This window comes from Lagenorhynchus albirostris, chromosome 5 (assembly GCF_949774975.1).
Source record: "Lagenorhynchus albirostris chromosome 5, mLagAlb1.1, whole genome shotgun sequence".
NCBI lineage: Eukaryota > Metazoa > Chordata > Mammalia > Artiodactyla > Delphinidae > Lagenorhynchus > Lagenorhynchus albirostris.
In genome coordinates this window covers 137,732,607-137,756,571 of record NC_083099.1, presented here as the reverse complement: position 1 = coordinate 137,756,571, position 23,965 = coordinate 137,732,607, and the positions used below count along the sequence as shown (strand labels likewise).

The 23,965-nt window shown below is 39.4% G+C and overlaps 1 protein-coding gene across 7 annotated transcripts in view; it reads right to left on the bottom strand.

Annotated features, from left to right (window-relative positions):
- DYRK1A (dual specificity tyrosine phosphorylation regulated kinase 1A) overlaps nt 1-23,965 on the bottom strand; it is a 141,959-nt gene that overhangs the window by 101,511 nt on the left and 16,483 nt on the right. The window contains exon 1 of one of the 7 annotated variants that reach the window (XM_060150927.1): nt 12,537-12,593. The exons of 5 other annotated variants lie outside the window; for them this stretch is intronic. The gene's annotated coding sequence lies outside the window, so the exon portion shown is untranslated. Of the gene's footprint in view, nt 1-12,536; nt 12,594-23,965 lie in introns of those variants that run through there. One more of the 7 variants, XM_060150932.1, reaches the window with a different exon arrangement.

The following is a 23,965-nucleotide window of genomic DNA, read 5'->3' as shown; positions in this document are numbered from 1 at the left end:
TCAAAAATAAAAAATCAGAAACAATAAAAATGTTCAACAACACTTTCAAAAGAAAAGAGGACAAAGATTATTGTACATTCACATGATAAAATATTATGTAATCATTTAAGTTCTTAAAACAATTATATTACATGAGGGGAAAAGGCATGCATTATATTTTATCAGAAAGAACTCAAAATCTTCATCAAAGCGCAGTCTCAGGAAAGTTAAAAACAAAAAAAAGAATAGAAAAAACTCTGGAAGAAAATACATAAACTATTAATATTGAATGTCTTTGGCTAATAAAAGACTGGACGGTTTTTATTGTCTTCTTTACACTTTTCAGTGCATCACAACTTTTATAAATATGCACGTTTGTTTGTTTTTTGCGGTACGCAGGCCTCTCACTGTTGTGGCCTCTCCCGTTGCAGAGCACAGGCTCTGGACGCGCAGGCTCAGCGGCCATGGCTCACGGCCCCAGCCGCTCTGCGGCATGTGGGATCTTCCTGGATCAGGGCACGAACCCGTGTCCCCTGCATCGGCAGGCGGACTCTCAACCACTGCACCACCAGGGAAGCCCTATGCACATGTTTTATAATCAGGAAAAAATGGTCCAAGAAATTCAGCCAACATAAAAGTTGACACGGAATCTAGCTAAAGCCACAACTATGAAACAACCTTTAAGTACCTCCAATGTTTAAAACTCCAGTAAAGGTGAAAAGCTCATGAAAATAAACTATTAAAGATATTTGCGGGCTTCCCTGATGGCCCAGTGGTTGAGAGTCCGCCTGCCGATGCAGGGGACACGGGTTCGTGCCCCGGTCCGGGAAGATCCCACATGCTGCAGAGTGGCTGGGCCCGTGAGCCATGGCCGCTGAGCCTGCGCGTCCGGAGCCTGTGCTCCGCAACGGGAGAGGCCACAACAGTGAGAGGCCCACGTACAGCTAAAAAAAAAAAGATCTCTGCTTTTAAAACTCAGTTAATATACTGCTAGGTCACTGTCCATGGTAGGACCCCCAAAAAGTGCTTTGTGCTGCTTAACCTGGTGTTCAAGGCCCAAAGCCGTCAGGCTCCGGAGTCAGCCTGCCCTAGTTTAACTCCTGGCTCCACAACTTACTAGGTGGCCTCACGCAAAGTTCTAAACTCCTAGTTGACTAAGTGCCCTCATTTACAAAGTGAAGATTACCCCCATAAAATAGTGCTGCTATCGATGACATAGCACATGTAAAGCATTTAAAGCACTGCCCGGTAAATGCTCATTACCTGTTCACTTCTTCATACTGTCATATTTTATACTGTCATTATTATCTCCACCTTTCCAGTCTTATTTCCTACTATATGCTTTCCCCAAATCTACACTCTAGCCACGAGGGACAAAGATCATTCCCCCAACATCACTTTTTTGCTCAGACTCCATAAGCCTTCCTTCCTTTTCTGCCTGTCAACACCAATGCCTTCTCCTCCAGATAGTCTCCCACCAGCAACCTCTACAGTAGACACCACTTCCCCTCAACCCTGCCACAGCAGTATTTATACCAGATTAAGGCCCTAACCCCACTCTGCCTTCAACTGTAGCTAACTATATGCTTGACAGCACCTAGCCCCAGAAAGTGAGAACAGCCTGTTCAACTCACCCTCCAGATGGCCAGCTTCCTCAACTATAGCTGACTCTCAATACAGGAGGGAAAGGAAACCAGTATCATCAAACTACATCATCTCCAAAAAAATATCTGCTTTTGGTTGCTTTGTTGAAACAAATGAGTTAAATTTTTTAAATATTTAAGACAAGATTATAAGCACAGTTAAGTCATACCTGCAATCTAATGATGGAACAAATGACTTTGCTAATTCATTTCAATGCGAAAGGCACAAAACTGAGTATTTCTGATACAGAGAATGGTATATGAACTAAAAAAATATTTTATATAATTATCAATTCTCTATAAATAGCCATAATCAGATAAAGCTTGGGCACAGTTTTTGTTTCTTGTTTTGAGTTTGTTTGTTTTTCCTCTTAAACACCAAGCCTCTTTTCTAAAGAGAATATTTTTAAATGTGGTATTATTTATATTGAAAATGTTAGCAAACCAGGTGGGCAAAATAGTGACAACTGTGGAAGCAGGAGGACAGGGACATGAGGGTTCATTATATTCTCTACTTTTATGTATGTTTCAAGTTTTCCATAATTAAAAAAAAATTTTAAATAGAAGTGGTGATATATGAAAGAAGTATTAGAAATACAATTCTTTAAACTATAAAATAAGTGAGATACTTGACAAAAGCAGCTAACTAAAAGAAATTTAAAGATTTGATATTCTATGACAGAGAACTTAAAAACATACCATGACTAAGCAAAATTTGCTTTTTTTTATTCTTTTGTTTGTTTCTCTTTTGGGAGAGGAGATAGGGGTTAAAATTGCTTGGGAAACTATTTTACATAAAATGCTTTATATAAATAACTAACCAAGATTTACCTATGTAAACTTTGATTCCTATAAAATTTTTCACAGGGACATTTATTGTGTTAATAAATATACAGCTGTGATGTGAAAATTCAGGGAATTGGGGTGAAATTCCTTTTAGGGTGTCATCAGTTAGCTCTGAGGGATCAACAAAGCACAAACTTCCTAGTGCCAAAGTCCACAAGACAGACAGATCCCACTACTAGTTTTAGCAGCTAACGTTCTCTAGCCACTCTTGGAGAAAAAAAAAATTGAACATTTTAACAACTTGCCCCAAAATTTCCTCTTGCTACCCAATGTCATAATTGATGTTTGTTCTTCCTGTTTTTTCAATATTACAAAGAATAACATGTTTTTTGTGGTAGCTAATACATATGGATTATACAATAACACTGAATTTAGTATCAGATTGAGAGCAAGAGGTCTTCAATTTCATTTAATTCAAATCAATCCTTTAGTAGATGTGGAAACTCAGGTCTAGAGGTTATGTGCCTTACTTAAAGAGTATGTGAAAGTAAAATAAACAGATCAGAAAAGATCTGATTATCAAACCAATGATAATAGCAAAATAATACTTAATTGCCATTTTAATTGAGCTTCAAACTGCATTGCTACAAAGAAATATGGGCAAACATATATCTGTACAACAACAACATAAGCATACTTATGTTTCTTTTCATATAAATGGAAATACACAGGAGAATGTCCAGAAAGATAACTGCAAACCTTGAACAGCAGTATCTGTCGTTAGGACAATGGGACTGAGAAGGTGGTTGGGTAGGAATGGACAGGAGTGGACAGAAAGTCGCAAGAGAGACAACCATACATACTTCTGTATACAATTCAGAAGTGCCATCACTTACGCCTATTGAAACAACCGAAAAATAATTTTAAATAACTGCATACACACAAATAATATCCTAAAAATCAGATGATGTCATGACATGATGAGAGTTTCAAATCTATCATTCATTTCTTCAACAAATATGTGCTGAGAACTGGAGACACACGGGTGAGATTTACTGCCACTGTGTCTGCCCTCAGGGAACTCACAGTCCAACGTGGGAGACAGGCAAAATCACACTAATATATAACTACAAACCATGCTCACGATTATGAGGGGGAAGTACACATTGCTAAAAGAGAAAATTAACGAGAAGAACCAATTTAGATTTGAGGAAGAGGGAGTATCAGAAAAATCTTTCCAAGAATTTGACAGGTGAGATCTGGATTTGTAGTCTTAGTATGGGTAAGGCTTCTGAAGCTCACAATTCTTTCAATTTCTAGATCTACGTAAGAGAGGCAGTGAAAATTCAGAACTTCTGAGAAAGTAATTAGGTGAGTTGGGGATCTGGAAGTACCAAGGACGTTCGGCCAAGACAATGAAAGATTAAAGAACCAGTGACTAGACATTTCCAAATAATTTAGCAAGTCTCAAGGATGGAATGAACTGACTTTGACTCGCTCCCTGTAGTTAAAGAAAATAGGACTAAGAGTAAGAAGAATGTTACAGGAGAACAAGTGGCAAATGAAGGAAAGAACGAAGGCATCCATTAATGGGAGAGCTGTTTCATGAGTGACAGCCCCTAGTCATTGCATCTGCAGAGCTTGCGACCCATGGCATCTGCCTTGGCTATGGTTCCAACACTAAGTGGGAAGTGGGGTACAATTTACTCTAGAGTCCACCCCTTTGGCCTGACCTTCATCCAAAGGTCCACATCACTACAACATTATTTAAAAGTCTGCCTACTCCATGAAATATAATCAGGGAAACAAAATTTTTAAAGAAAATTGTCTCCTCCACTGACCCTGTTTTCTTGCCCAGGTTCTCTGGGGACAACTTCCCAACATGGTGGAGGGAGCTAGAATCCAAGCAAAGCATGGGGGTCCTACTGAGATGTGAAAGTAAAGATTAAGAGTTCCAAACAGCTGAAGCACCTGGAATCTTTGGGGGACAGAGCAACAGAGAGAGGAGAGCTATGCAGAAAGGGGTCTCCAAAAGTCTGTAGAGGGGTCCCAAGAAGACCAGAACGTACATGGGGCAAGGATAAGACAAGCTTAGTGCAGAGTGACTGCTAAGAGGTTGAGAGCAGAACAGAAATGAAAGAGAATGGGAAATTTTGGAGTCTTTGCCCAGCCACAGTGGAGAGATCTCTTTAACAGAGGTTTACTGTGTCAACTTGACTGAGCCATGGGCTGCCCAGACAATAGGTCAAACATTATTCTGGGTGTGTCTGTGAGGGTGTTTCTGGATGAGATTAACATTGCAATCCATAGACTGACTGCCCTCCCTAATACGGGTGGTCCTCATCCAGTTGGTTGAGGGCCGGAGTAGAATAAAAAGGCTGACCCTTCCACAGGTAAGAGAGAGCTCCTGTCTGACTGCTTTGAGCTGAGACTTCAACCTTTTCCCTGCCTTTGGACTCAAACTGAAACAGCAGCTCTTGAATCTTGAGCCTGCTGGTTTTCAGACTAGAACTTAAACCATCAGCTCTTACGGTTCTCAGGCTTCAGACTCCGACCAGAACTACACCATCAGCTTTCCGGGTCTCCAACTTGCAAAGTGCAGATGTGGGGACTTCTCAGCCTCCATAACCACACGAGCCAATTTCTTACACTAAATCATATACCTCCTATTGGGTCTGTTTCTCTGGAGAACCCTTACTAATACACACCTTAACATCCTTTCCCCCTTTCAAGACTAAGGACCACACTTTTAGAGTATAGCCTTCTGCAGACCAAAACGAATAATGTCTAAAACCAAACCCAGGCAAGATCCACAGGAAGACCCAGTTTGGAAGTCATGTCCCACCATATTAGAGGGGCCAGGCGTCACCTTGAGCTTTCTATAAATCTTGAGTAATAAAATACAAAACCAAACATAAATAAATTCGAGGTGACCAACCAGCTTTGTAGAACAAACATTCTCAAGAAGGAAAAAACAGTATTCAATCAAAATTCAGTAAACAAGAAACAGAAAAATGTGATCCACAGTCAAGGGGAAAAAAGAGTCAATAGAACACCAACCCCAGGTTGCACAAGATGTTAGATATAGCAGACAACAACTTTAAAGCAGATATTTTATACAAAGTATTAGAAGAAAATGCATTCAAAAACTTTAAGGAACAATTTGCTCTTTAATGTGTGAATGAACAGAGTATCTCAACAGAAAAATTGAAACTACAAAAAAAAAGGAAATTATAAAATCACAGAAGACAGTGAGAAAACAGTAGAAAAATATTTGAAGAAATCACGGCTAAAAAAAACCTCTCAAATTATAACCACACCCAGGCACATCATAGGCAAACAGCTTAAAACCAAAGATAAAGAGAGAAATCTTGAAAGCAGTCAGAGAGAAAAAAGACAGTATACACAGAGAAAAGAACAAAATAGTAACTATCACTAACATCTTACCAGACACAAGGAAGCCAGAAGACAGTGGAACACCACCATTAATATGCTCAATGACAACAACTATCAATCTGGAATTCTATACCCAGTTAAAATAACCTTCAAGCCCAAAGGTGAAATAAAGACAGAATTTTTTACCAGCATACCTGCACTACAAAAACCACTAAAGAATGTTCTTCAGACTGAGGGGAAATTATACTGGATGGACACACAAATCTATACAAGGAATGAAGAGTGCCAGAAATGGTAAATAAGTAGGTAAATTTCCATAAATGATTATTTTCTTGTAATTAAATTAAAAGATTATTGTTTAAAACAAAAATTAATCATAAATTGGAGCTTAAAATGTGCTTAAAGCTAAAATCATAAAATTGTAACATACATAGGAGTAACACATGTAGGAGGAAAAAATATGGCAACAACTGCACCAAGCAGGTAAACAGCTTGATAGTGTTTACCGTTATTACACTTGGGAAATAGGGAATGGGAAGTGCAAAGTGTCACTGACTCTAAATATTTAAACACAGATATGAACTTCCCTCGAAGTTGATACACAGAACACCTTCAGAAGTTCCTGTGAAGAAGAGCTCATACAAAGTAATTACAAACACACAAAGAAACCCTCCATCACAAGAGAAACTCAGTGGGTAAACAACCAAACTTCATACCCAAGGAACTAGAAATAATAGAACTATCTGAAAAGAACTTCCAAATATGTATCTTAAGATAGTAGAGAAAAGAGTCTGTTTTTTTTTTAAGGGTGACAAAAAAAAATTAGGCACGTTCAAGGAAGAACCAGGTATTAAAATTAATACACACACATACATTTATGTTCATGACTGGCTCAGGACTGCAAAAACCCTCCATTGGTACCTTCCATTCTAAGTGTAACAACCATCTTTTCTTTTTAAAACAACACTGTTTACTATGTGTTCATACCTTATTCAAAATGATCAGTCCAAAATTCGCTAAAATAAGGTATAGCATAATAAAAAACAAGAAGTCCAACTGTAACACATTTTCAAGTTTGATAGAACCAAGCAATTTTAGGAAAAGTATAATCATAGTATATTTTTCATTATCCTCCTGCAATCGCACCTTCTCACAGTCATTAAAATTCCTAAATTGCTAAAATGAGTACCAATAATTTATATCATTTTCTTACATTTAGACTCATTTTTAATAAATCCTGATAAAAATTACAACTTTCACTCGAGCTAGTCCTAAAAGAACAATAACCTCCACTATTTAGAGACAAGTAGCTCAAAACCATTGTTATAAATGACATGTGAGGTGGTAAAATTTGGGGCAATGCCTCCCAATTTGGATCCCAAATTTGAATCTCAAGCTAATGTTGAAAAGATGTAAGATACATCATGAATGTTTACTGTAACTGGAAATATACTTACGAATATCTTAAAGTTACTATTTCAAAAGCAAACTTCCTACTCTTCCAAATAATGCATAGGAGTGTAAGCTAAAAAATGTCACCCTCCAAAAAATATGCACATCCTAATCTCTGGATGTTATCACAGTTAGAAAAAGGTCTTTACAGGTGTGATTATAATGTAGTTAAGAATCCTGAGATGAGGAGATTATCCAGGTGGGTCCTACATGCCTTTACAAGTGTGCTATGAGAGAGGTAGAAGGACACGCGACACACCGGCAGAAGAGGAGAAGGCAGAGCGACCATGGAGGCAGAGGTCGGAGAGATGCAGCCACAAGTCAAAGAATGCTGGCAGCTGCCAGAAGCTAGGCGAGGCAGAGAAGAGACTGTCTCTTAGAGACCCCCTGGGCCTGATGACACTTTCATCTTGTTTCAGTGGTACTGATTTTAGACTCCTGGCCTCCAGAACAAGGACAGAATAAATTTCTATTGCTTTAAGTCACTAAGTCTGTGGTACTTTTTTTACAGCAGCCCCAAGAAACTAATACAAAGAGGTAAGAAAGACATTTTCAAATCTTCTTAAAATATGTACATTTACAAATGTCACCTATGAAAAACGCTCCAATCTGTATTTGTATTCTTGAAGGATGTGGAAAAGTACGCTTGATTTATGTCAACATCTCATTTGGAATGATCTGCAATCTTACTGCTTTTTTGTGAGTTCCTTCAAGATTTAAAAAGACATAACCACTGGAAAACATACAGTGTAAAATCCCCACCACTTTCGTGCTCAGTGAAACCCAATACTGAGCTATCCAATCTGTAACAGTTCAAGAAAGCTTTCACATGTTCTATCACAAACAGCAAATGTTAAAATGTCAAACCTAGGCTGTCAATGACATGAGGGCACAAACTGTATTTGTGTTTTTCACTACTTTATCCCCAACTTTTGGTACATTATCAAATAAATCAGCCTTTGTATTTCCTGTCAAGATTCCCTACTACCATACACTGCATGTTTGCTATACCACACTTCCCCTTCCTTTACTCTGCAGCTTAATAATGAACCCCCAGACCTCCATCCGTAATATCTCAATGGGTTAAGCAGCAGCCATGCCCTCGTCAAAGCCAAGGCAAACCTAACATGCTGAAAGGAAGGAACAGTCTGACATGTCCTGTCAAGTTGCTTCACCAGGAAGAAGCCACTTACTTGAACATCGATGCATAAGCCAGATTTGGCTCCAACATTACCAACTGCTTCTAGGCTTTAAAATCCCAGGCTCCTTCCACTAAAGGACACGGCCTCTCTCAACTCACAGAACTGTTGGAACTGATTAAGGTGATATACATTAGTGCCTAGCACATGGTTTGCATTATCACATTTAGTTCCACTTCCCTTTACTTCAGAGAAGGAAACGCATCCTTAACCTTCACAAGCTTCTCTATCATGTTACTTGCCTTACAAGGTCCAGGCAACTGCAAATGGCGACAGAAAAGAGTCCTCCTAGTACCTGACAGAGGCTGGTCCCTCTGGGGTAGAAAGAAAAAGGGAAGTCACTCCTCCTGTCTCAAGCTGTGCTCTTCACCTTACATGACCTCTCCCATCTGAACCTGAATATCATATTCAGAACCTGCCTTGTAACAGTTGTAGAATTCATCCCTTGAGAAGAAAATGTTCTTAATAATGGTACTGTGATCTGTTTATAAGTCTTGTCTTCTCTACCAGGTTGTAACTTCCTTATGGGCAGAGACTATATCATATTCAAGGCCAAAGTACAGAGCACAGTTTCCCACACAGATGACAATGAAAATGTATTTAACGGAAGTCATCAAGTCGATACACAGTATCTTATCACTATGTTAAAACAAAAGTATGTAAATTATCTGGCTTGTTCTGCTATTGGTAGTTATGCTGAGCAGATAACTTTTCCAGAATCCCTGTTCAATTAGGCAAGGATCAAGAAGTCTAGATTTCTATCTCACAGTAATTTCCCAGCTTACTTCTAAAGGGAGATATGAGCACTTAACTTTATTTACCAAATAAATTAGCACAATACCTGGCACGGACTTAACTTATAATGCCACCTAACATTTTTTATGATACTTTTTAATTTATGAAACAATTTCAAGTACAACTCATGTCATGCTCCCTGAACCCTGTGAAACCAGGTAGGTATAATTTTGCACTTTTACATGTGAGGCAACTGAGGTGCAGACTATCCAAAGCAGTGGACATCCCATACGACTGACGGCTGCATCAGAGTCACCCTGAGGGGCTTGTTAAAAATTCAGATTCAGAGACATAACCATCAGAACCTCCAGAGGATAGGGCCTGAACCTGTATTTTGAACAAGGGCCCCAGGCGATTATGACACATGGCCAAATTTACAAATTAACAAGAAGTCAGAGCCCAAGAGGCCTGATGGTATTTAAGAAGGAGCTTCCTTCTGTTGGGCTAGTTTACCGAAGTGAACCATGGGCTACTCCTCTGGAAAACTGAGATGTCACTTGTGACTGAATGTGCACCTAGGTGTTTCTAGGAACACAGAATATAGCAAAGATTAAACGACTCTTTACCTGGCTTGTACTCTGAGGACGCAAAGGTATAATCCGTTAGAGCTGGTTAGTTTTATGTTCCTAATTAATTTCAAAACTTGCCTTTTGATATACTCTACTTAGCATTTTAATCCAAGTGCCAAAATAATTTACTTCCTCTTTGTGTTAATTGTAAGATTTTTGCTAAACAAAAACATTAAGTAAAAAGCTTCCCCCAAAAGGGTGCTACTAAGAAGGCTGAATGGTTTCATCCACACTATCTGTGGCAGAGACAGTCATCTCTTTCCTCCATAAATATAGTCAAGCACACAACTTCCCTGCTAGGTTACACTTCCCAGCTTCCCTTGCAGCTAGGTATGGCCATGCAACTAAGTTTTCATGGACAGAATGTGAAAAAAACAGCGTGGGGTGACACTTACGGTCTTTTAAGACAAGGAGTGAACACTTTTCAGTCTCTTCACCTGCCTGTGAGTTAGGGCAAGGACAACACAGATGAGGGCCGTCCCCTAGGGTACTGTGAATGATCAAGGTGGAAGAAACGTGTCTCTGGATGACCCACTGAGGCAGCACCCCCAGCAACCCGGCCATTCACCTCCTCGAGATGATTCTGTGTTCTCAGAGCCATCAAAGTGCTGGCTCCCACTTACAGCAGCTTAACCGTGGACCCTAATACACTACTGTGTACGTGACAACTAGAACTAATCCCCTCTAACAACTATTTAATACATCAGCTGAGGACGTTTCTAAGGTGTCTGATAATAAAATGTTGGATGCTGAAAGGCTCTTAGAAGATCATCTATGAAAGTCTAGAGATTAAAAGACATGGCAGGAAGAACACTGGACCCTGGGACTCCTAACTTCCCAGGTCACTCTCCCTTTAACATTATGTTAAGCCTGGATTCTAAAATCATAGAAAAAAGAACCGCATTTTTTAAAATAACCTTTGGATTAATTTTATTCATTGATTCAACAAATAATCTACCCCAGCATCTGCCAGTTGCCAAGCAATGTGTTTTCAGGTGAATGCAGATTTACAGAGGCCTTTCGTTTCCTGGCTGTACTATGCCTTTAACCCTCCTGAGCCTGGATAAATTACACAGAAAACAAGTACAAAGACGTTAACACTACCCTGAAGGACCCAGAAATACTCAAATCAAAATCTGAAGTTTTTCCTTATAGAAAGTAATATATTAGAAACATCTCTTCTACTTCTGCTACTGCCCTGTAATAGCCCCCATCCCAAAAAAGTATTTTCATTTGTACCCAGTCCAAAGCAAAGAAAGAAGTCAGTAAACCCAAGTAACAGTATTCGGCCTACACTCCTTCCCAGAGAACAGGGGCACTGGGGTCCTGCCTTCTCACCCACCCTGACCCCCCCAGGGCCTGCACCATACAGGAGACAGAGGCGTGGGAACAGGCCTCACTCCCAGGAGAGACAGGAACGCCTCCTTTCCTCTGGCATACAAGAGATCCTGGTGAGCTATGTGATAATAAGCTAAAGAACAGGAAGAGCTTTTTCTAGAAAGCTAAAAGGTTTCCAAATCCCAGAACAGAGTCCATTCTAACAGTGCTTTGTCCATAAGGATAAGATCGATCTGCCTGGATGCAAAACTCCATAGAGTAAAATGCTTTCCCCCTCTGGATTTTTAGAAGAAAATCTATTAGTGCAGGTAAAACCTCAGTATTAAAAAAATTACCCAGATCACATACCAAGGTTTTCCAGGATGGGGGAGGTGGCTCAAGTCCTGTGGGGCAGGCACTGTGCAGGAGTAATCCTTACAGAACAATGTTTCTCAACCTTTTCTCCTTCGTTCCCATCACCAGGAAGAAAACTTTAGTTAAATTAAATTTCTCCTTAATGAGTGAAATTAAATATTATGGAATAAGATTCTGTCAGGTAAGGCTGACTTACTGTAATATCTAAGATTTTTTTCACTCCTCCACGCCCAAGAACAAGTTCTCCCCCTTGGGGAGTGATATCACCTCCCCCATGGAGAATGCGTGTCACAGGACCTAAAAATGTGATCCTCAAACTTTACACATCACCCAGACCCCTTCTCAGACATTTGGATATGCTAAGTCTGGGGGTAGACCCAAAAATCTGCATTTCTTTTAAGCTTTCCAGAGGACTCCAATGTATATGGTCAATGAGCCACAATGTTTCTGACAAATTTCCATTGTTACACCCAAGCCCAGTAACAGGATGACCTCAATATGAGAACTATTTAAATGAAATGAAACACTGAACACTGTCACATTCCCAGCATTAAGGAGATCTGTTCAGGGGCAAAAAAGAAAAGTCTCGAGCTACAATTACAGGAGATATGATTATCTATTTCTTCTTTCTCCTGTACAAAGGACAATCACAGGATTACTGGAGAAATACTTGAGATATTTTATGGACTGTAACATGTGACCCAAAAGGAGGTTTACATCACTTATTTCACAAAGTACATATTCAGGGTTTTTATCTAGTACTTTGGTACTTTAACTTAGGTGTAATTTGGAGCTGAGAAGGCCATAAAGTACTCATTATCTCTTCTACCCAATCTCCAAATCTATATTTATAAACCCTACCAAAATTATCAAACCACAGTTTAACTGAATAAGACAAATTATGTTAATATTATACAGCTATCTGAATGTAGTTACAGCAAAAAGGAATACAATCACATCAGTGCATTATAAAATGCATAAACTGGTCAGATTAGATAATAAAAAAAACAAAACAGAAAAGTCACCTTTTTCCCCTTCAGAAAAATACTTCGTTCATGTAGTGGGATGTTCCTTGGTGGTCCCAATAAACCACTCTTGCCAGTGTCCACACCTTGTACAGTCTCCTCTGCTTGAATCTGGACAGGCCTGTGACTTGCTTTTGGCCTAAAGAATCTGGTGAAGATGACATTATGCCAGTTCCAGGCATAAGTCTTAAGATGGCCCAGTGGCTTCCGCTGTTGGCACCTCCAGAATCCAGTCACCACCTCTGGAATCCACCACCACGTACGAAGTTCAACTACCCCAAGACGATGCTGTGAGAAAGCCCACAGTAACCAGATGAAAAAGTCACAAGGAAGAAGATGTCTCAGAGACCACACATGTGCTGGAATCCAACATCTCAGACTTTCCAGTCCCAGGAGACACCATGTGCAATGGAGGCAAGGCCTGCCCAAATTGGAGAATTGTGAGCGAAGAAAAGAGTATTGGTTGTTTTAAGCCACTGAGATTTGACATGGTTCATTAAATAAATATAGATAATCTCAACATTTTGTATGTAAGCAAACATGGAAGAAAAGTTACAATGTATGTGTTTGGAAAATGAAAGTAAACACTCTACATCTGAAATCATTTATCTTCTTGAACTGGAAAAAGGCTGGTAAATTCTGACACCTTATATTGTATCAGCACACTTCTTTAACAAACAACTCAGGACTCCTATGAGATGCTCAAAACTGAGGAGAAAAGGGGGTCAAGACTCCATCTCCAGACTAGAGACGTATACATACCCACCACAAACAAAATAGTTTATTAAACTTCAGTAAAAAACTTGCCTATAGATAATCTCTTTGAGAATATGTCCTACTGGCTAAGATACAGAGTGGAGTTTTTTAAACTGGTTTGTATCCTTACACAGAGGCATCAATGAGTACTGAAGAGTATTGTTACCTGCTATCAGTAAATGACAACCATGGATAAGTCTTTATATTAATGGGTTCAAACACTTATTGAGAATATTAGATATACTATGGGCCAGGCATCCCGGATACCAGAAAAAAAACAATCCCTGCCCATAGCTGCTCAATCTAGCAAAGGCCCCAAATACAAATAATGATTTTATAAATACTACTTAGAATAAAACTGTGCACAAAAAGGAACTAACAAGAACACAGAAGACACAGCTATTCTTTCTACCCAATTCCTGCCTCCTTCCAGAAGAGCTAGGAGAAACTAAAAGAGATGACATCTGAGATGAGTAACTAAGGTTATGGAAGACTTTACCCAAAACCCACCCCACAAGGAAAACATTCTAATATTGGTTCTATTAAGGGCACATTTGTCTGCTTTGTTTCCCAAGTGTCTCGAGCATCTAAATCAGGGCCTGCCACAAAATACGTACACAAACATTTGTTAAATGCAATTTAACTCCTACAGTTATGACCTTGGACATTTCACTCAGCATAATTTATAAAAGATGAATAATGGCTTACAGAGTTGCTTTGAGAATTAAATGAGATACTGTATGGTAGTATTTGGAAAATGATAATAGGTCAATAAAATGTTTGGGTGGTATTATTATTTTAGAGGAAGCAGCATTTGTTTATGTATTTAATGCATCAAGTGCCCACTATATGCCAAGCTCTGTGCTCTATAGAAAATGTTATAAAACTAGCACAGACAATGTGCCTCAAAGGAAAACTGAGAGGAAAGGAGCAGAAAGCATAACACGTGGGGAAATGAAAGCTACTTAGAATAGCTCTGGAGTGGAGCAAATACGGTAGGGTTGCAGATAAAAAGACTGGAAAAGTAAGCTGAGGTCCAACTATAAAGAGAACCTGAATATTTTAATAAACTTGGTCTTCATTACATGGAAACGAGAATCACGGATGATTACAGGCTGTGGCAAAACAGCACAATCAGGGTGAAAGCAGCTATAGTAGGAGGGAGGTAAGGCTGACAAGTGTAAAAGAAAAATAATGACAACAAAAAAGATCCGAAAAGGGAACACTACAGCTTCACCAAGTACACATTCAACACAGTGGATAGTCCATGCATTTACAATTATTCTCTCACAAAGCTCCACTGAAAATAAAATCAGTATAGAAGTCAAAAAATAATAATAATAAAAGAAAGAATGGACCAATGTTTAGATAATGAAATAAAACACAGACAGTGGTAGTAGACTTAGGAGAATGAAGGAAGGCACAGAATAAGTGTCTACACTTGGAGATACCAAAGAAAATAGTTAATGTACCCCGAAATCTGGAAAGGCCTAGGACACACACATATTCTCTATGTCCACTGAGACCGGGAGAAGATCCACACCCTAAGAGCAACAAGCACACCTAATGCTCAGGCTTTGGTTTCTAATACCATTCTCCATGAAAAAGAACCAGAGCTCTAGGCAAAGAGTTCTCACACTTGACACCATATGCATGATCCATAAAGGAAAGATTTAATAAACTGGACTTCATCAAAATTCAAACCTTTTGCTCTGAAAGACTCTTTTAAGAGGATGAAAAAACAAGCTATGTATGGACAGGGAGAAAGTATTTTCGAACCATATCCAACAAAGACCTTGTATCTAGAATACATAAAGAACTCTCAAAACTCAGCAGTTAAACTTTTCTTTAAAAATCCAATCAGAAAATAGGCAAGACATGAACAGATATATCACCAAAGAGGAGATACAGATGGCAAACAAGCAAATGAAAAAATGTTCAACATCATTAGTCATTAAAGAAATGCAAATTAAAACCATAACAGGGTATCACCACACCTAGTAGAACAGCTATAAATAAAAAACAGTGATAGCACTAAATGGTGGGGAGGATGCTGAGAAAGTGGATCCCTCACATAGTGCTGGTGAGAACAATAAAGTGGTACAGACACTATGGAAAATAGTCCGGTGATTGCTTACAAAACTAAAGACGTGTTCACCACATGACCCAGCAATCACACTCTTAAACTTCTACCCCAAAAAAACAGAAAACAATGTTTACATGAAAATCTGTTCTCAAACATTCAAAGCAGTTTTATTCATAATATTATACAAAATATTGGAAACAATCCCAATGTCCTTCAGTAGGTGAATGGTTGAACAAACTTGGTACATCCATACAATAGAACACTACCCAGCAATAAGAAGGAATTAACTATTGATATACACAACACCAAATGGACCTCAAGGCGTTATGCTTTGTGAAAAAGATTGATCTCAAAAGGTTAATACTGTGTAATTCCATTCATATTGAAGTGACAAAACTACAGACATGGAGAATAAACAGAATGGTGGAGGGGGGTGTTGGGAATACAAAGAGGTAGCAAAAGAGTTCTTCTAAAGTGATGGAACAGCTCTGTTATCTTGATTGTGGGGCTAGCTACACAACTCTATACATGGAATAGATAAGTTACAAAAGACTATACACACACGCAAATGCAAGCTTAAAAAATAATGAGAAGTGAGTAGTTCTGTAGTGCAGTTAACAGAAATGTACCAGATATATCAAATTTCCCGATTTTGATACTGTAGTAGGGCTACACAAAACTCCACTGAAGGAAGCTGGATGAAGGGCGTACATGGGACTTTATATTATTTTTGCAACTTCCTGTGAGTCTACAATTATTTCAAAATAAAGGATTTTTTAAGGGGGTGGGGGTCCTTGGAAAAATAGCCAATTCCAATTCCAAGACTGAGACAATAGTTCAAGATGAGCCTGGAAAGTGCTCCAAAAAATGATGGAGATATGCTAAAAGGACATAGAAGCAAACTTGAAGGGGCTTCTACTAGCAAAATCTGGGACAAGTGAGGCATCAAAATAATTAATGACAGTAATGGATTACAACCCACTGCATAAAACAGAAAATCAGGTACTCATAGTGATATAAAACAAGTGAATAAATTAGAAGCCTGATTACTGATGGAATATTTACACAGTCTCCAAGTATCTCTACACAAAATACTTATTACAAAGAGGGAGGAAAAGTAACTTTAAAATGGAGAAGCCTTAAGGCACCACCATAATCAAGTGATCAAAGTAAACGTCATCAATAAGGAACAAACTGAAATCATATGCCACCTGTAGTACAGGCACAACGACGCCCCTGCCCCAAGACTGGTCCACACCCTCATCCTCAGAACCTGTGAACGTGTTACTTTACACATGGCAAAGGAGAATTATGTTTGCAGAAGAAATTAAAGTTGCCAATCAGATGACTTTAAAATTGAGATTATCTTCAATTATCCCAGTGGGCCCGATGTAATCACAAAGGTCCTTAAGAGTGAAAGGGTGGGGGGGGAAGAAGAGAGAGAGAGAGATGGCAGCACGAGATGGACGAGGTCCAAACCTGCTGGCTTTGAAAAGAGAAGAAGGGGGCCATAAGCCAAGAAATGCAGGCAGCCTCCAGTAGCTGGAAAGGGCAAGGAAAAACATTATTTTGTAGAGTCTCCAAAAGGAATGCAGCCCTACTGACACCTTGATTTGAGCCCAGTTGAGATGCATTTTGGACTTCTGAACTCCAGAACTATAATATAATAAATGTATGTTTTTTAAACCACTAAATTTGTGGTAATTTTTTTACAGCACAAACAGAAAAACAATAATACACCATCTAACAAAATGCACTGAAATTAATATAGCATCACTTCTATGATACTCCTGGCAAAGATACTTAACCTACATCTAATACAAAGAAACATCAGACAAACTCACATTGAGAGTGATTCTATAAAATAACTGGCCTGTATTCTTCAAAAATATCAATATCATAAAAGAAAAAAACAGTTGAGGGACTATTCTAGATCAAGAGTTGAAGAGACGTGACAACAAAATGTGTTAAGTGATCCTAGATTGACTGTATCCTTCTCCTATAAAGAGCACCACTGGGGCAACTGCTGTAACCTGAATGGAGGCTTAAGGATCAGACAGCTGTAATATATCAATGTTACATTCTTGCCTTTGATGGTTGTATTGTTGTCAGGCAAGAGAATGTCTCTTTGTAGGAAACATGCACTACAATATTCAACAAAGAGACATCATGTCAACAACTCTCTCTCAAAAGATCCAGGAAATAAAAGTTATCTGTATTTTACCAGCAACTTTCCTAAGTTCGTTTTAACAATTAAGTATATAAAGTAAATGTAGTAAAACCCCAAATTGCAGCCCAAACCCTATACAGGCTGGCAACTATCATGTCCCCAAATAGACCAGAGGCATGCACGCTCTCTGGGGAAATGCAAAGAGGCTCCACACGTTGAAAGATCAAGCACAACAGAGAACTGGTTTGAGGCAGAAGACGAAAAACAGAACTGGGTAAGAGTCTCTACACGGAACTGTGGACTCTAGTCCCCTTCTCCAGTTCTGCTTGCAGAACATCAGCAACAGGAATACACGTCCCCTCTCCCCCAGGCATGCGATTTACAGTTTCAATCAGGAGACACCAAGAGCCCTGGAGTAAAAGCCCTAGGGTTACTCATATTCATGGGTCCCTCGAGCACCACACTAAGCCTTCAGTGAACAAGCCTCAACCTCACAAAGAGCTTCCTTCGGCTTTACTGTAACTTACTCCTAAATATAAGCCACCAGCCCAGGGATGGCCAGGTATTTGAGGAAAGCTGCCAAAACTCAAAGGCAGAAATCAAAACAAGCAGAAAAACAGGAATACAGAGGAAACTGAGACAGTGCCATGAAAGGGGGAAAAAGGCAATTAACCATAATATGAACGTGCTTGAAGAGGCAAAAGAATATATGTAACCATGAAGTAAAAACAAAATGCTAGTGGGGGGGGGAGGAGCAGAGAACATAAAAAATACCTTGATGGAAAGTAAAAGTTGAAAAATATCTCCCCATAAGCGTAAAAAGTAAACAAATAGAAAATAGACAAGGTAACACTACAAAACTTCAGAACACCACAGATGAAGATCAGATCCTTAAAACTTCCAGGAAGTGGGAGGGTTCATATAAAAAGGATCAAATTTTCTAATAAACTAATGGATCTATATTAATATTTAGTAGCCACTAACATCACAGAAAGTCAGATATTTTTGTGCCTCCTAAAGATAACATACCACCCATGCAGTATTCTCCCCACTCACCACCTCTCAAAAAAAAAAAAAAACAGAGAAAAAGAAGAAAAAACCAAAATTTTATCAAGATCTTACTGCCAAGTACAGGAAATACATTACAAGGGACGGGGAACACATCAATGACACCACAGGGTTTCATTCAACAACATCCAAGCTGTAGAACACTACAAGACAGATGATACACTTTCTTTAACAAATAAAACTCGGGGAAAAAAACCACCAATAGATTAAGAGACTTAAGAGATTTGTCAATCAATGACAATTTATGGACCTTACCTACATCCTCATTTGAATGAACTGTTTAAAAATATAATTATGAGACAATCGAGGTAACTTGAACTTTAACTGGATATTTGAAGAATTACGGTTAATCTTTTAAAGGTACGATAATGCTACTGGGGTTATGGTTTAGAAACTAGTCCTTATCTTTTAGAGATACATACTGAAATATTCAAGAGTGAAATTATATATCTGGGTTTGCTTGTATAAAATCAAAGGGAAGAGGGGTAGATAGGATTATGATTTTTTTTAAAGTGGCCATGAGGGCTTCCCTGATGGCGCAGTGGTTAAGAATCTGCCTGCCAATGCAGGGGACACAGGTTAGAGCCCTGGTCCGGGAAGATCCCTCTTGCCACAGAGCAACTAAGCCCTTGTGCCACAACTACTGAGTCTGCACTTTAGAGCCCACGTGCCACAACTACTGAGCCCACGTGCCACAACTACTGAAGCCCGTGCGCCTAGAGCCCGTGCTCTGCAACAAGAGAAGCCACTGCAATGAGAAGCCCGCGCCCCTCAATGAAGAGAAGCCCCCGCTCACCGCAACTAGAGAAAGCCCATGCACAGCAACAAAGACCCAACACAGCCAAAAATAAATAAATTAAAAAACGGCCATGAGTTGATCAATGTTGAAGTTGGGTGATGGATACATGGTAGTGCATTATGTTCTCTAACTTTTCCAATGGAACCCAGAATACAAATTATATCTGCTATAGAAGCTAAAACACCATGAAGAAATCCATTCAGAGTTCTCAGTAAAAATTATATTCCAACTGCAATTCTGTACCCAGTCAAAACTTTTACTCGTGAGAGAAAGCAGATTAAAGGTATTTTCAGATGATGTCTCAAAAAATTAACCTCTCTTGCACCCTTTCTCAGGAAGTACTGAAAGTTGTGCTCTGGCAAAAAGAAAGATAAAGGCAGGAAAGATAAAGTTCAGAGAACTAGGAAACAGGAGACCCAAACCTGTTGGAAATACACAAAGGAACCCTATTAGACCTAGAGAGCAAGAATTCCATACAGACTAATAAGGACCAACTGTATACCACAGGGAACTTTTCTCAATACTCTGTAAGGGAGTACTCTACAAGGGAAAAGAATCTAAAAGAGTAGATGTGTGTATATGTATAACTGATTCACTATGCTGTACAGCAGAAACTAACACAACATTGTAACTCAACTATACTCCAATAAAAATTAAAAAAAAAAAAAAAAGAATTCCATACAGGAGTAGTTTGATGGACGGCCCCTTGAGAACATTCTTAAGGGAGGGGGTGGGGGTGAGTGAGAATGAGGAACAGGACAACTAATTATCTGATATTTGTGCAAAACTATATGGAGAGGCTATTAGAAGGTACAGGAAAACTCAGTCACTAGTACCTAGAAAACAAAACACAACAGAATTATACGAGGAAAACAAAACAGGAAAAACAAAATTATACAAGGAGGGAAATGTAATCATAGTATACAATTTTCCTCCATGGTGAACAAGACTTACATAATCATCATTAAACATAATACATTTAAAGAAAAAATATATATATATAAAACTATAATGAACAGATGGGAGAAGAAGTGTAAAACAGGTGGTTTAAAGTTAAATATTCATCTACCTTAACAGAAAGTCAATAGATAATATCTTAAATTTTAAGTCAAGTACCAAATTAGGGTCAGAGTTACCTACCCAGCCTCCACTCTCCCCTTCTTCCTTTCTAACAGAAGCTAGTTTTGTCCAGAACCGCTTTGCACACCCATCCCTTTAGGCATGTTCTCAGGGAAAGCGCTCAGTTCCAGGCGTGTGCTTAATTGGTCTAAATGTAATTCCATTTCCCTTCCTAGTGAGTCTTTCAAAAAAAGGCATACAACCCAGGAGGTAAGTCTGCCGGAGTTTTTAGGCAAAGTTTCCATATTCTTATACAGCTACAAGAAAAATAATTTTCTTTCTCTGGACACTGCTGGATCTGGGTACAACTCCTGAAACTGCTGCAGCCATCTTATTAGTCTGAGGATGTAGCCGGCCAATGACTAAAGGGGGAGACAGAAAACTGGGGCCCTGAAGACATTATTGCGCCACAAAACCAATTAGCCCTAGAGCCCACCCTACCTCTGGACTTCCAACTGGGATTTACACTGAAGCCAGTTTGGGTCGTGGTCTCAGTACTACCATCCAAAAGCATCCTAACTGATAAGCAAATTATTTAGAAATAGATAAACAGCAGAAGAAACAGGTAAGAGTTGAGGAAAAAGTGACCACCTACGGGGCAGAGCTTGCCAGCTAGTGTGCATGGCACACAGTGCCACTAACGTTCCAGAAGTGCCAAGATCCCCTAAAGACCTCAGGACACCCAAACAGCCTCTTCTATTTTGTCCACACAGAACCTGAGGTGGAAAAGTTCGGGAAGCACTGCTCTACGAAGCACGGCTGGAGTAATGAAGGGGGTGCCTGGGGACAGGCTGTTTTCATCACAAGCCTTTCAGTAGTATTCAATTTTGATTATATGCATATTAAAACTAAAAAGTAATTCTTAAAAAAATTATTGCAGTAAGCAAAAAGAAACTAAAGATCTGATCTGTAGAGAGGTCATTAACAATAATGTAAAGAAAGAACTTAATTGAAGACTATTTCAGAAACAAAACTCAAGAGAGCTGGGTAATAGAGTAAATTCAAAAGTAACTGAGAGGAAGTTACAAGGAGTCAGAGACTACATAGATGTTTCTTCTTTAGGGACATAACTACTCAATCACTGCAAAGTGAAAACACAAAATTACTTTCTGTTGTAATCCACTGATTGGATTATACTAGCTGCTATCTACAAAACTCTCTTCAAGTTTTACATGGAATTCAACTTGGGAAGCCGATACAGTTTAAAATAATACCAGAAACCCGTCATTCAGCCATGTATTAAGGGATAAGCAAGATTCTAGCCCTAGATACATGACGAACAAAATGTACAAGGTTCTCAGACTTCCCTGGTGGTGCAGTGGTTAACAATCCACCTGCCAATGCAGGGGACACGAGTTCAATCCCTGTTCCACGAAGATCCCACCTGCCGCAGAGCAACTAAGCCCATGCGCCACAACTACTGAGCCTGCGCTCTAGAGCCTGAGAGCCACAACTACTGAGCCCGCGTGCCACAACTACTGAAGCCCGCACGCCTAGAGCCCGTGCTCCGCAACAAGAGAAGCCACAACAAAGAGAAGCCCGTGCACTGCAAGGAAGAGTAGCCCCTGCTCACCACAACTAGAGAAAGCCCGCATGCAGCAACGAAGACCAATGCAGCCAAAAAATAATTTTTTTCAAAAAGGTACAAGATTCCTGCTTTCATGAAATTAATATTTGCTAAAACATATTCCACAGAAGCAATACAAATAATAACTAAGAGTGAGGGCTGAACCTGGTTTGAATTCTATCTCACCAACCACTAGGGAAAATTACTTCACCTCTAAACCTAATTTTTATCATCAGTTATTTGAAAATAATACCTTACTAGGTTGTGATATGTGTGTGTTTATAAACTATTCAGAGCAAGCTTAATAAAGATTGCCCTTACCATGTTACAGGTTTCCTATAATATGCTAATGTGTACTGTGAATCTCCAAGAAGGTAATTTTCTCCAAGCTTATTTCCTTCATACCACACCATGGAGTGATCTGCAGAGCACATTTACTGCCAAGAGAAACTCTCTACTGTGTACCCTACTTCTAATCCAATAGGACTGATTTTTACTACTGTATCCTCAATACAGTCAGCCTCTCTTTTTTCTTTTTTACCACTTTTTAGCATCCACTCTGCAAACGTCTTTAATCACAGTTCTAAGACTATTATGCCTCAGTCTCCCATGCTAGATCCTGACCATCCTAGAAACAGAGGGAGTATCTTTTAGACTAACTGCTCCAGTACTTGGAAAAAACACAGTATGGTAACACTAAAAATGCCATTTCAAAGAAACAGTGCATGCAGTTTAACCTCATTCTTTCAATTATTCAGCATTTATGGAGTTTTCTATACAACAGGCCCTTCTATGATTCTATGCTAGGCCCTGAAGAGACAGCAGTGAACAAAGCAGATGCAACTCCTGCTCTTAAGCAGCTCAGTCTAAAGAAAACAGATACAAAAATAAATAAACCTAACTGGTATAAAATTCAGGTGGCGTGGTAAGAAAAAGTTCAAGGTGTTGTGAAACCTAACCTAGACTGGAAGGACTCGGGGAAGGTTTCCCTGAACACAGACATCTAAACTGAGATGGGGAAGATGACTAGGAGTGAGCAGGATGGAGTCCTAAGTGCTTTACACGCATTCTATTACTCTTCACAATGCTATGAACAGTAGGCATATATTATCCCCACGGGGAAACTGAGGCTCAGAGAAGTTTTCATGGCTGGGAAAAGGCAGGGCTAGGATTCAAAGCCAGATATCTAGATCAGACTCCAGGGAATGTACAAAAATGTACAGCATCCAATCAAATGTACAGCACTTCTTTACCACTATACTCTACTGTCTGTAATGGACAGACTCTAAGATGGCTCCCACGACACAGCCTCCTGCTGTTCATGCCCTTCCACAGACCCTTCCCTTGAACCAAGACCTATGACTTGCTTTTAACCAAGAGAATACAGGAAATATGAAGGGATGTCACTTCTGCGGTTATGATACATGAGACTGTGTATCTGTCTAGTGCGTAGACTCGCTCCTTCACTGTCTTTGAGAAAGTAGTGGCCATGCTGGAAAGGACCACACAGCAATGAACTGAGGGCAGATGTCTGCCAATAGGTAGCAAGAAACTGAGGCCCTCAATCCAACACTGCACAGGGTACCGAATTCTACCAACAATCATATGAGCTTAGGGGAGAACTTCTTCCCCAGTTACACCTTAGATGAGACCAAAGCCCCATCAATAACTTGACCAGAGCCCTCTGAGACCCAGCTAAGCTAAGCTGTGCTCAGACATCTGACCTACGGAAACTGTGAGGCCATAAATGTACTTGTTTTTAAGTTTCTAACTTTATGGTAATATTGTTACATATCAAGAAATAACACCCTGTTACACAATAAAGTTCTTCCGCCATATCCTGGTGCTTTGCTGAAATAATGAT